Source organism: Crinia signifera, chromosome 2 (genome assembly GCF_055691185.1).
Source record: "Crinia signifera chromosome 2, ASM5569118v1, whole genome shotgun sequence".
Classification (NCBI taxonomy): domain Eukaryota; kingdom Metazoa; phylum Chordata; class Amphibia; order Anura; family Myobatrachidae; genus Crinia; species Crinia signifera.
The window spans coordinates 400,947,241-400,961,098 of NC_139218.1; the positions used below are offsets into that span (position 1 = coordinate 400,947,241).

General features: G+C 48.7%; 1 protein-coding gene across 1 annotated transcript in view; it reads right to left on the reverse strand.

Moving 5' to 3' along the window:
• The window catches only part of RHOG (ras homolog family member G), a 70,072-nt gene extending 59,989 nt beyond the window's left edge, over positions 1-10,083 (reverse strand). Inside the window, exon 1 of the mRNA XM_083170585.1 lies at positions 10,015-10,083. The gene's annotated coding sequence lies outside the window, so the exon portion shown is untranslated. The remainder of the gene's footprint in view (positions 1-10,014) is intronic.
• Between the last annotated feature and the right edge of the window lie 3,775 nt (positions 10,084-13,858).

A 13,858-nucleotide genomic window follows, 5' to 3' on the forward strand; every position in this document is an offset into this window, starting at 1 on the left:
CCTGCACGGGGGGGGGGGGGGGGGGGTTGTTTATATAGCCTTTGGTACTTGTGTATTTTGGCGGCGCCCCCGATCTCCATCGCACAATGTTTTAATCGCATCGCATGCCATGCACCCGATGGCATGCGATGCGACGCGATTTTTGCCCCCTATGCGATGAAAGATTGTATAAGCACCCTAAAGGGTGCTTTTAAGCACCCTAATGGGTGCTTACAATGTTAAATGCACCCCCCCGCTACCCACCCACTATAAACGTGAACCCGAAGCGTGGCGAGCGGCGGCGGTACGCGTCCTCAGGGTTCGCAAATACTCGCTATAGCGAGTATTTTACCCCTTTTTGATCACCAGGGACTCAGTTTCTGCTTATGGCTGCATCCCCCGGGACGCGCTGTGGCCAGATCAGCATGCGGAGGGGGAAAGCTAAAAATGCCGGAGAGGCGGAGGGATATGTATTTCCCCCCCCTGTTGTGATGCGGCCGCAGAGGTGAGAACGTGCTGGCCGCGTCACATCAGCCAGGCGCCGGGGGTGGACTGAAGATTGCGCAGAGGAGTAGGATGTTGTGAGCACTTCTCGCCGCACGTCCTCCCGCTGCACCCAAATACTTTACCGCCGGACCGGTAAGACACAGCAGTGGCTGTGTGCAGAGATGGGGTGGGGTGGGGGGGGGGGGGTGGGGGGGGGGGGACATTAACACGCTGACTGCTGGAGGGGGCATATGGCTGCACTGCTCATGAATCTGCATGTTAAAATAACCTCTGCAAATAACAGTTATACATTTTAGCTTGAACTTGCCCCAGTGCTATACCTAGTTCAAGAGATTAATCTGGAATCAGATGGGTTATGTCATACACTCAATTTAGCATTACCTGCAAATTCAATTATTGTTCATTCTGATATACAGACCACACTGTGCTAGAAGCACTACAGCAGACAGCGACACCCCAGGCAGGGAAGAGGAACTGCCTGGGTTTTCAAAGATAGCGCGTGCTAGAATGAACACTAAATTACATGATTTTATTCAAATTGTCCTATATGCAAATACCCTGCTCCATAGTTACACCCATTCAGCAGTGAATAGTGTTTGAATACTGTATCTTTTGTAAACACTTATTTGGGGGGGGGGGGGGGGGGGAGAGGAAGCGGACAGCGAGAGGAGGCAGCTGGCGTATGTGGCATATATATATGTGTGGTATAATATATATTGGGCATTACGGTATGTGGCATAAGGTGTAATAGACATTATGGTGTGTGTAATCCTGGCGCAGTGTGTCCAAGTGGCACTATTGTTTCGCATAATGTGAATTGGTACTAATACTGTATGTGGCTACGCCCCTTCCCCACTAAGACATGCGCTAAATTTTTGATGCGCGCCTTTGGCACGAACTGTCCCTATTTTGTGTTTGGGTATTTTCTAGTATATGTGTATCATACTTTATGCAAGTGGGTCAATTTATTGATTCCCCCGACCCATAAAAGTGACAGTGAGAGGCACTCAAAGCTATGTTTATGCCCCCAAAAAAAGGCTTGGGACGGCCCTCGGCTCAGGGTATATGCCATGTGGGGGAGAGGAGGAGGTCTCTGTATGTTCCATGTTGGGAGGAAGGGTAGAGGAGGCTTTATTTCATTGGGACCCAGAAAAGGTCTGGTAGGACCCCAATTTCTGTACGTGAGGGGTCCCTGGGACCCACTATTTTTTTGGGTTTTCGCGATCACTGGTCCTCCGACCTTTTCATACCCCCACTATCCACGTCGGCGTGGAGTTGAGCCCGAAGCGTGGCGAGCGGACGCGGATACCTTCACAGGTATCGGAGTCCCCTCGCGGCCTTCACAGGTATCCGCGTCCCCTCGCGGGGCTCGCCACGCTTCGGGCTTGGTGGCTCGCTGCGCTCGCCACACTTTCTATTCTCAACTCCACGCCGACGTGGATAGTGGGGGTATGAAAAGGTCGGAGGACGCGTACCGCCGCCCCTCGCGGGCTCGCTGCGCTCGCCACGCTTAGGGGTCACGTTTATAGTGGGGGGGTGGCGGGGGGGTGCATTTAACATTGTAAGCACCCATTAGGGCAGTGATTTTCAACCTTTTTCCCTTGCGGCACACTAAATTAAATTTTTAAATTGCCAAGGCACACCATGAGATCCCCACAGGGCAAAACACATTGGCCCCCACAGGAAAAAAAAAACAACCTATTGGCCCCCATATAAAAAACAATCACACTAGTCCGCACAGGGAACAAAAATAAAATACATTATCCATTTACATGAAAAGAAGAGACCAGTAAATAACAGTTGAACTGGTGGGGGCTGTAAACTGGTTTGGGCATCTCTAGATCTGGGGGCACACTTGAGAACAGATCAAGGCACACTAGTGTGCCACGGCACAGTGGTTGAAAATCACTGCATTAGGGTGCTTATACAATGTTTAATCGCATCGCCTCGCATTGTATGGCATTGTATGCCATATACAATGTCATACAATTTTAAAATTGTATGACATTGTACAACATCGCGCGATATCACGTCGCATCGCATACCATCGCATGCCTTATGGTATGCGATGCGATGGGCGCCGCCAAACTACACAAGTACCTAGCCTTCTGTGCAGTGCATGATATGGGGTGCTACAGAAGTAATCGGTATTATGTAATACTGTATGATGCTTCCTAGAATGAAATAGCTGCTAACATAGCAGAGGTTTTGCAGCGTTATATTGGGATACGGAACATTATCACTGTATACACGGTATGCGGCTGGGTCTCATGTATAGCGCTGCATCTTATCTACTTCCTGCGCTGCGCTTCCTCAGCCTGTGACAGCCTCCTAATCTAGCTGTGACACACGGCTGCCTCAGCTTGGTATATTGCTTATAGACGGTCAGTATACCGACATCGGAATCCTGGCCACCGGGAGGGGGAGCGCAAAAAAGACTCTTCAGGTTCTATTCTCAGGTGAGAATAGCCCCTGGTGGTGGATATCGTGACTGTTGGACGTTTGATCTGATGGGATTTTGGCATTGGCATTTTGATTGACGGGATCGTGACTGTTGTCGAGTCCTCCAGCATCCAGCTGTCTCTGCAGAGGGAAGTCACTGTCAGCTGGAGACCCTCTCTGATACCCACCACAGTCTAAATGATTTGCTTGGGCCCTTCCCTTCTCTCTCAGAGAGGCCGGGCCCAGGACACCTGTACCCACAGCACCCCCCTAATGGCGTCCCTGCTTAGGGGTTTATCCAGACACACAGAGGTATACTGTCTGGGGAGTGTCACATAGCGGGTCTCTCACATTGGAGGCTGCACTCTGACACCTCGCGGCCCTTACACAATCAGACACACAGAGGTATACTGTCTGAGCAGTGTCACATAGCGGGTCTCTCACATTGAAGGCTGCACTCTGACACCTCGCATGGGACTGTTGCAAGTTTTCATGGAAAAAGGTTCCAAGCAGGGGATGCAGTTTAAATCCCGGCGGTCGGGATCCCGGCGTTCAGAATCCCGACGCCGGAATCCCGACCGCCGAAATCCCGACAGTTTATCCCTCCGTGGGTGTCCACGACACCCCTGGAGGGAGAATAAATTAGCATGCCGAGCGTAGCGAGGCACCAGGCCCGCTGCGTGGCGAGCGCAGCGAGCCCGCAAGGGGGGGCGATCCACGTCCCCCCTTGTCGGGATTTCGGCGGTCGGGATTCCGGTGTCGGCATTTTGAACGCCGGGATCCCGACCACCGGGATTTCATACTGAATCCCCAAGCAGGACTGTGATGATACACAATCGGACACACAAAGTGGGAGCCGCGGCCCTTACACAATCAGACACACAATGCGGGAGCCGCAGCCCTTACACAATCAGACACACAATGCGGGAGCCGCGGCCCTTACACAATCAGACACACAATGCGGGAGCCGCGGCCCTTACACAATCAGACACACAACGCGGGAGCCGCGGCCCTTATACAATCAGTCACACAACGCGGGAGCCGCAGCCCTTACACAATCAGACACACAACGCGGGAGCCGCGGCCCTTACACAATCAGACACACAATGCGGGAGCCGCGGCCCTTACACAATCAGACACACAATGCGGGAGCCGCGGCCCTTACACAATCAGACACACAACGCGGGAGCCGTGGCCCTTATACAATCAGTCACACAACGCGGGAGCCGCAGCCCTTACACAATCAGGCACACAACGCAGGAGCCGCGGCCCTTATACAATCAGTCACACAACGCGGGAGCCGCAGCCCTTACACAATCAGACACACAATGCGGGAGCCGCAGCCCTTACACAATCAGACACACAATGCGGGAGCCGCGGCCCTTACACAATCAGACACACAATGCGGGAGCCGCAGCCCTTACACAATCAGACACACAACGCGGGAGCCGCATCCCTTATACAATCAGTCACACAACGCGGGAGCCGCAGCCCTTACACAATCAGGCACACAACGCAGGAGCCGCGGCCCTTATACAATCAGACACACAACGTGGGAGCCGCGGCCCTTACACAATCAGACACACAACGCGGGAGCCGCAGCCCTTACACAATCAGACACACAATGCAGGAGCCGCAGCCCTTACACAATCAGACACACAACGCGGGAGCCGCGGCCCTTACACAATCAGACACACAACGCGGGAGCCGCGGCCCTCACACAATCAGGCACACAAAGCGGGAGCAGTGGCCCTTACAGAATAAGACACACAAAGAGGAAGCAGTGGCCCTTACACAATCAGACACACAACGCGAGAGCCGGAGCCCTTACACAATCAGGCACACAAAGCGGGAGCAGTGGCCCTTACACAATAAGACACACAAAGAGGAAGCAGTGGCCCTTACACAATCAGAAAAGGACTTTTACTGGCATAGCACAACATAGCGGATGCCACTAGGGCAGTAACAAGGGCGCAGGGTTACCTCTGTGATCTGTTCTGTCCCAATTGTAAGATATCTGTATAATACTTATATAGTTATTATACAGACCGGGCACAGAGGGTACATACGCCCCAGTGACTAGTTATTATACAGACTGGGCACAGAGGGTACATACGCCCCAGTGACTAGTTATTATACAGACCGGGCACAGGTGGTACATACGCCCCAGTGACTAGTTATTATACAGACTGGGCACAGAGGGTACATACGCCCAGTCTCCCGCCAGTCACACTGTGGTAATACAGTAGCGTTTCACAAGTCTGATTGACCAAACAGAAGATAAATGACTGTTTGTACTGTGTGTTTATCTTGGTGTGTGTGTGTTGTGTTGTGGGTGCGGTGTGTCTTGTGTACACAGTCAGTGTTACACAGGGGTACTACGGTTGATGTGCCCTTTGTAGCGTTAGATGTGACCATCACATCAGGCAGGGCCACCCGTATGCATGGGTGCACTGGGCAGCTGCCCTATGGCCCCACAATTCTACCAGCAACCTGTGCTGCAGCCGACTGGCAGGGCCTAAGAGCAGCTGATGAAGGTCGGCACATGAAATAAGTCAACATGGCTAAGATTGAAAGGTCGACACAAGCATTCAGTCAACAATGGGACATATGGTGCTACCATGTACCTTTTGTGTAAGTGTGTTACATACCATAAACCATCTGCCATACATTATCATACATAAACCATCTGCCATACATTATCATACATAAACCATCTGCCATACATTATCATACATAAACCATCTGCCATACATTATCATACATAAACCATCTGCCATACATTATCATACATAAACCATCTGCCATACATTATCATACATAAACCATCTGCCATACATTATCATACATAAACCATCTGCCATACATTATCCTACATAAATCATACATAAACCATCTGCCATACATTATCATACATAAACCATCTGCCATACATTATCATACATAAACCATCTGCCATACATTATCATACATAAACCATCTGCCATACATTATCATACATAAACCATCTGCCATACATTATCATACATAAACCATCTGCCATACATTATCCTACATAAATCATACATAAACCATCTGCCATACATTATCATACATAAACCATCTGCCATACATTATCATACATAAACCATCTGCCATACATTATCATACATAAACCATCTGCCATACATTATCCTACATAAATCATACATAAACCATCTGCCATACATTATCATACATAAACCATCTGCCATACATTATCATACATAAACCATCTGCCATACATTATCCTACATAAATCATACATAAACCATCTGCCATACATTATCGTACATAAACCATCTGCCATACATTATCATACATAAACCATCTGCCATACATTATCGTACATAAACCATCTGCCATACATTATCATACATAAACCATCTGCCATACATTATCATACATATTTAGGGGAGTAGTGAGACCCAATGAAAGAAGCGGCTTCACCTGAGGTGCCCCCTGCTGGTGACTTCTCACAATAGTACATGGCAATTACAAAATGACCTAAAACACTGCACATTACCATTGTGGATTACACCATTGTAGTTTAACACCGAGGGGCCCATTTATCAAACCATATTTGCGGCTAAATCCCCCAAAACACCAGTTTTCGGGGGTTAGCCGCAAATATTTAGTATCCCCCAAATGTATCAAAGGGGGACCGCAGCAGGAATCTCCGATCCCTGCTGCGATCCCCCCTGCACCGCCACCGGCCGCATCCCCCATAGGTTTCTATGGGGGATGCGAAGCTGCCCGATGTATCAACATCGGGCAGCCCGGCATCGCAGCCCTGGTGAAAGCCCATTGTAGCCGAGCGGGCAGTGCAGTCACAGGGGTCGGCGGGGGTCAGCGCATAACCGCGCATGCGCAGACCCCCCGGCTTCCGGGTCAGAGCTGCGCCCCCATAATGATAAATCCCTGCGGTATTACAAGGAACCGCAATGCGATGCCCACGCCATTAATGATAAATGCGCCCCCAAATCATTACGATGGATAAAACCACAGACACAGGTAAAGGAACGTCCTTACTAATGTCAGCAATGCTCCATACATTGTCATGAACACATTATGCAATCAAAAAGTGTACAACAAAAATCATTTTTTGGGAACCTGAGCACGCGCACAGCCCCCCTTTGCCCCTGACCCCCTGGTTCGCACACTCCTACGTGGGGGTGAAGTTGGGGAGCCACACAGTGGTGTACTTGACACACTGCTAATTGTGTAAGTAGCTGCACCTAATACATTGATCTCTTGGTAATTGTGTCTGCAGGGCGACCAATGCACCAGTCTGTGCTGATGTAGCTTGTGTTTGACCATGTACTCTCTCATTTAGGATGGCTACATTACTGTTTTGGACCCATAGGGCTTGGCTGATCTCGCCCAGACGTTGGTCCAGGGTGGCAGCCATTCTTACTTGTGTGCCCACACTTACACGGACACCGTTGCCCATTTTCTTTAGTTGCTGATAGATATTTCTCAGGTCTCCTTGCATATTGCCCATTAGATGGCTTTGTATCTCCATGAACTGTATTTGTTTGTGTGTAAATGTATGTACTGAGCGTGCTGTGTCATCTGCTGTAGATGGTGTGTGGGGTGCTTGGGTGGGTGTGGTTTGCTGGGGTGTCACCACATTTACGGCCTTTGAGTGACAGTTGTCGATGTGTTTTCTTCCTTAGGTGTGAATGCATGAATGATATGGGGTGACATTCTATGGGATGCGATTATCGTTTTTTTGCGGTAATTAGACCACAAAATGGCGATATCGCATTTTCCCATTAAATCGTTTATTTAATGGAATGCGCTCAGGGACTGAAATCGCATATTATGTGCGTTAAGGTATGCTGAATAAAAATGCGAGATTAATTCGCATTTTTATCGCATCCAGATGTTTTCCAATACAAAAGTATACAAGTCGCATATTTAATGCTATGCGCATTTGCACATCGCATTTTTTAGGTGACTAATTATCGCACTAATTTCAGACCTAGGTCTGTTAGGCGAATTAGCCAGAACCCTGCACAGATCGCAATGTTCTGTGCAGGGTTCTGCTGTCAAAAATAAAAGAAAGGGTTAAAAAACAAAAAAAACGAGCGCGGGGTCCCCCGCCCGAGTATAACCAGCCCCGGGCTCACTGAGCCGGTGCTGGTGACATAAAATCAGGGTCCCCGACAAATAGGGGTCCCCTTGATTTTATGAAACCAGCACCAGACTCAAGGTCCGGCGCTGGTTCCCAAAATACGGGGGACAAAGTGACTAGGGGTCCCCCGTATTTTAAGAACCAGCACCGGACACAACCAGCCAGCAGGGTAATGCCACAGCCGGGGGAAACTTATTATATAAGCTCCCGCGGCCAAAGCATTAACCCCCTGGCTGGTCAGCATGGGCAGGGGTCCTGGGGAAGTGGGGACCCCCCCAATGAAGGGGTCCCCCCCCTCCAGGACTTACCAGCGCCGGTCAAAGTCCTGCAAGCCGGGTAGCAGATGGGAGAAGCGCAGTCACCGGTGAGGAGTCCGAGGTCGCCGCCGGGGACCAGGTAAGTTGGATTTGCTTCCTTAGGTACCCCTCTGAACTACCTCGGATCCCGGACCCCGGATTCTGCAGGCCAGGAGCCCCGGAACCCCAGGGACCAAGGCCCCGGAACCGGACTCTTCTGCCCTGGAGCCTCGGAGGACGGACCCAGGGAACGACCGAGGGGCTCAAGGTAGGTAAGTATCAGTGTGTGTGTGTTTTGAATGTATTAAAGTTTTATTTTACAGGGTGTCAGTGTGATTTTGTGCACTATTTTTTTCACTGCAGAACTACAAGTGCCAGCAGGCCCTTTAATGCCCCGCATGCTGGGACTTGTGGTTCCCCAAGTCCCAGCATGCGGGGTAGGCTTGCTGGGACTCATAGTTCGCCAGTGTAAAACAATAGTTTTAATTCTTTTTTTTACACAAATCATCAGCCCGATGCCCACCGGCCAGGGGCATCGGGGACAGCCCCGGACTATCAGCATGGGCTGGTAAGTCCTGGAGGGGGGGGACCCCTTCATTGGGGGGGTCCCCACTTCCCCAGGACCCCTGCCCATGCTGACCAGCCAGGGGGTTAATGCTTTGGCCGCGGGAGCTTATATAATAAGTTTCCCCCGGCTGTGGCATTACCCTGCTGGCTGGTTGTGTCCGGTGCTGGTTCTTAAAATACGGGGGACCCCTAGTCACTTTGTCCCCCGTATTTTGGGAACCAGCGCCGGACCTTGAGTCTGGTGCTGGTTTCATAAAATCAAGGGGACCCCTATTTGTCGGGGACCCTGATTTTATGTCACCAGCACCGGCTCAGTGAGCCCGGGGCTGGTTACACTCGGGCGGGGGACCCCGCGCTCGTTTTTGTTTTTACAACTTTGCGCTGTCCTGCAGATGTGCGATTTTCAGACATGAAAATCGCACATTTTCAGGACTAAATACAGCGCACCACTTCGCACTTTTCAGCCTCCAATGCGCATCACATTAAATATGCGCATTTTGACTGAAAAATGCGATTTTAAAATTGGCGATTTGCGGCGATGTGGTGCGCAAATAAAACATGCGCATTAGCGCATAGCATAGAATCTCACCCCATGGTGTCTTCTTCCATCATTTGTGTTGTGTCTGATGGTTGCACCACTAGTTGTGATGATCCTGTGGAAAACTACAAATGGGTAAGAATTCCACCATGCGTCATATTGCATTACAGGTGTCTTGTGGGTTATGCCACATAACAATGGGTACTGTACTTTAATGCTATGATGTTACATTTGTCTGATGGCTTTTTCACATTATATAAAATCCGTTGCTCTGTAGTGGGTATCAGTGAGTCCATGGCATGGCGGCATATCTGGCAGCACTGTAACGGGCTATTTTGGCCGCCATTACCTGATATTACATTGGTGCAATGAGCTGTATTCACAGTTAAACATGCTGCATACAGTTATTGGAACACTGTAGGTGACATTGTACCTATATTCGGTTTACAGTAGGGCGCTGGAGTACATTGTAGTATAGGCTATTGTTACATGGGTGTGTGTACTGTATGTGTAATGGTTTTGCTTACCTGCAGCCTCTGAATCCGGACATATGCCTCGCCCTGTGTGGGGCGCGTGAGCACTTCGGGTACGTGGATCTGCAAACAAAATGGTGGACAGCCGTTACAAATATTGCAGGGACAGCGTTTCTTACCAGCATGCAGCATAACATGGGCCCTTATTCAGATCGGTGCGGATATTCCCGCATTCTTACGGAGCGGTCCGCACGCCACGGTGTTTTGCCGCATGCGGCCATCGTCCGTAGAAACGCCCACGTGTCCTCCGTATTCGGACGGACTCACTCTTTAAGAACAGGGCGTGTTTACGGACGACATACAAACCATGCGTGTGCGGGAGAAACACTCCGATTCTGCACGGTATTACAGAGTATTACAGAGTATGCTCGGAAATACCGCATCCGACCGGGAGCCAAGCGGTGCTACCGCCCGTAAGCGGAGTATTTACGCCAAACAACCCACTATGAAGTATCTTCTGCAATACATCACATGACCCACTTATTCAATTACCTATCCTCATAAAAAACAGCTTATTTGGAATTGGAATCAATTAGATGCCAATATATCCTTACAAGCATGCCTAACACATGCATTGCACACATTAACCCTTACAGCAATGTAAGTGCAATGGTTTGTATTACACCCTGTGTAAAAGATTATAAACAATCTACACATATACTGTTTCAAGTGCAAATAAAACCAACAACTGTGAACTTGCATAAAGAATTTATTAAAAAACAGCATTAACATAGAAAAAAAAAATTATAAAATAATAAATTAAAGCAGCAGATCGCGGATGTCCTGCAGGTCTGCTAGAAGGAGCCGCAAGTGGTGCTCCGCTCGCAGGACGGCCCCACGCACCCCCTCATCTGCTGGTGTGGTGTCATCTGTGGGCATGTCAAAGGGGCAAAAATTAGTCATGTTATTCATGCATACATTTCACATACTGCGACATAAATGGCACAAATGCTAGGTGACATGTGTGTATATATATATATATATATATATATATCTATCTATGTAGAGAGATATAGACACACATAGATAAATAGATATGACACATACATATATACATACATGCAAACTTATTTACTACATACTGTCTTTTTTGGCCTCTACCCTTTACTCTGCAGAAGACATAACAGTCATAGTGTTTCTTCTCAGTCACAACCCACCCATGACTAACCAATGACAAGCATGTCATGGCCTCCGTCAATAAGAACTTGTCACAATCTGCTCAGTCTAAGTTCAGTGATGGTTCGTGGCATGGGAGTTATGCAAATGTCAGGAATGCACAGTACACATCCTCAAAATCTTAATTCTGTCTAAACCAACCTACAATTCTGTGAGGTCAAAAAAACAATCTGAACTACAGGGGGTGTTTAGGTAGAGGAGGCTCCTGGGACACTGGCAACTTGTGACTCCATTCCAAGGTAGGCCGGCCCCTACTCCATTTATAGCATACATCCTAGAGTTTATAAATAACATTCAGCAACCATATAGATTCCACTATTTGATGGGTCATAATCTACGCTTGCAGCAGGTGATTTTAATCCACAAATGATCCACTCATCCCTTTACTCCTGGATCCTGTTTAACTACAACGGTTATGTGGCAGTCAAAATGGACCTCCAACCCATCCCACAAACCTGTGTAATTGAGAGGTGTCCTGGATGAAAGGGATGCCTTGGACACCCCATCTAACCCGTACCTGTATCTGTAGCTACCCACTTTGGGGTCTATATGAATAGGATGGGCCCAAAATTTATTATCACCAGTGCTACATAAGAAATACCAGTACAACTACTTCATGAATGATGCATTATGTTAACATACCGATCTGCTGGTACTCCGGGGCCTGGCACGCCTCCTCCCCCTCGTCATCCGAATTCTCCGGGGCAACCGTGGCCTCCTCAGCCCCCTCCTCCGCCAGCTCCTCTGCCACAAGAACCTCCTCCTCCACCTCCTCCTCCACCTCCTCCTCCACCTCCTCCTCCTCCTCCTCCTCCACCACCTCCTCCTCCGCCACCAACACCTCCTCCTCCGCCACCAACTCCGCTTCCACATCCTCCTCCACCACCTCCTCACGCACCTCCTCCTCCTCCTCCACCACCTCCTCCACCATTTGCTCCTCCTCCACTTCCTCCTCCTCCACCCTTGCCGCCACCTCCTCCTCCGGGTCTTGGGCCTCCTCCTGGCCCAGGTCTGCCTCCGCGTCTTCACGGGCCTGTCGGGCTCGGGCTCGTGCTGTGTGGTAGAAAAAAACATCATGGTCAATGTCGGGTCATTGGGGCACATGTATTAATCCATAACAAGACATACATGGAAGGGTGATAATGATGGCAAACGATGCAGGAAAGTAGCTCCTTACTGTTAATGGATTCCAAATTGTGACATTTAAATTATTATGTGATTGTTAGTAATTTGTTCACACATTACAACCCAGGCATTTATCAATGTGTACCACATATTAGATCTGGCACATTGTATGCATCAGAATCCTCAATGCTATGTCATTACATATAAAAGCCACATGACTGCATGTTAACCAGGAAGAAGCACACATAACAGTCTATGGACTTTTAAACCCATGGACACCCACTTATCATGAGACACATTTTATTGTTTCTAGATGCTATGTTGTAAGTGCGAAATTTCATAGCTAAAATACTCACACTCAGCAATTTCGCCCCTGATTTGCTGGAGCAGCTGGGGCTGGCGCCTGCGGAGGTCCGACCACCGCCTCTCCAGCTGCCCGAGGGACCTCCGCACCCGAGTGCGGGCGTAAATACGGCGCCCTGCCGCAGCATACGCCCTCCGCTTATGGCGGTTTGTGATGAAGGGCCCCGCACGGCCCAGCCTTGTCTCCATGACGGAGACAAGAACCCTCAGCTCCGCATGTGTGAAGGGTTCTGCCCTTCGTGTCTCCGCCATGTTGACAATGGCATCTATCAACCAATCAGGTGGTGGCATTGGTTGATCACAGTTATTTGTGTTAATAACTTTATTGTTCATCTTTACATGAACAGCGTCTCTGCGCCAACACAAATGGTGACAAATTCGCATGCCTTCAAAACAGTAGTGTTGATGTATGGCAATGAACAAATCTGATATATATAAAACACAGTGTGTATGCACTTAGCAAATCCAATGACGCCTCGCTCCGCCAAGCAACGCGTGCTATAGCTTAGCAACGCATAGCTGTAGTTAGCATTACTTACTCTATGCATCTATGTGTATGCGTACATTTATGTGTAAAAGACACATACACACACTTGCAGGTATCCTGAGACCAGCATTATACACCAGCCCTGCCTGCCTGCCTGCCTGCCTGGCTGCCTGCTCCTTGAAATGTTGAAACATGTGAATAAATTAAAATATCATATATATAGAGATATATATATATATATATATATATATATATATATATATATATCTGCAAACAAATCAGACATCAACACATGAAAAAATCCCCAACACATTACAGAATAAATCAATGTACTCACCAGTCATCAGGGATAGTATCAACTACAATAATGAAGATATAACAAACACATAAGATCCCTTGAACAAGGTATAATAATTAGCACCTATATTTAACTTCCCCCAAAACTAAGCACATATGATAAATATCTACTATTTCTTTGCCATTAGGAGGGCAGGCTGGCTAATTTTCGTGTTGTAACACTGACAACTAACACACTGTACTTATTTGAAGGGGTGATTTTTACAATAATTGGTGTGTTCTGTCAACTCGATAACATGTACCTGAAGTATCTTTGCGCCACAGAGTCCCGCAGCTGGTATCCCCTCCGGCATTCAGGGGCGCGGGATGGGCGCATGGGCGGATCTTGCG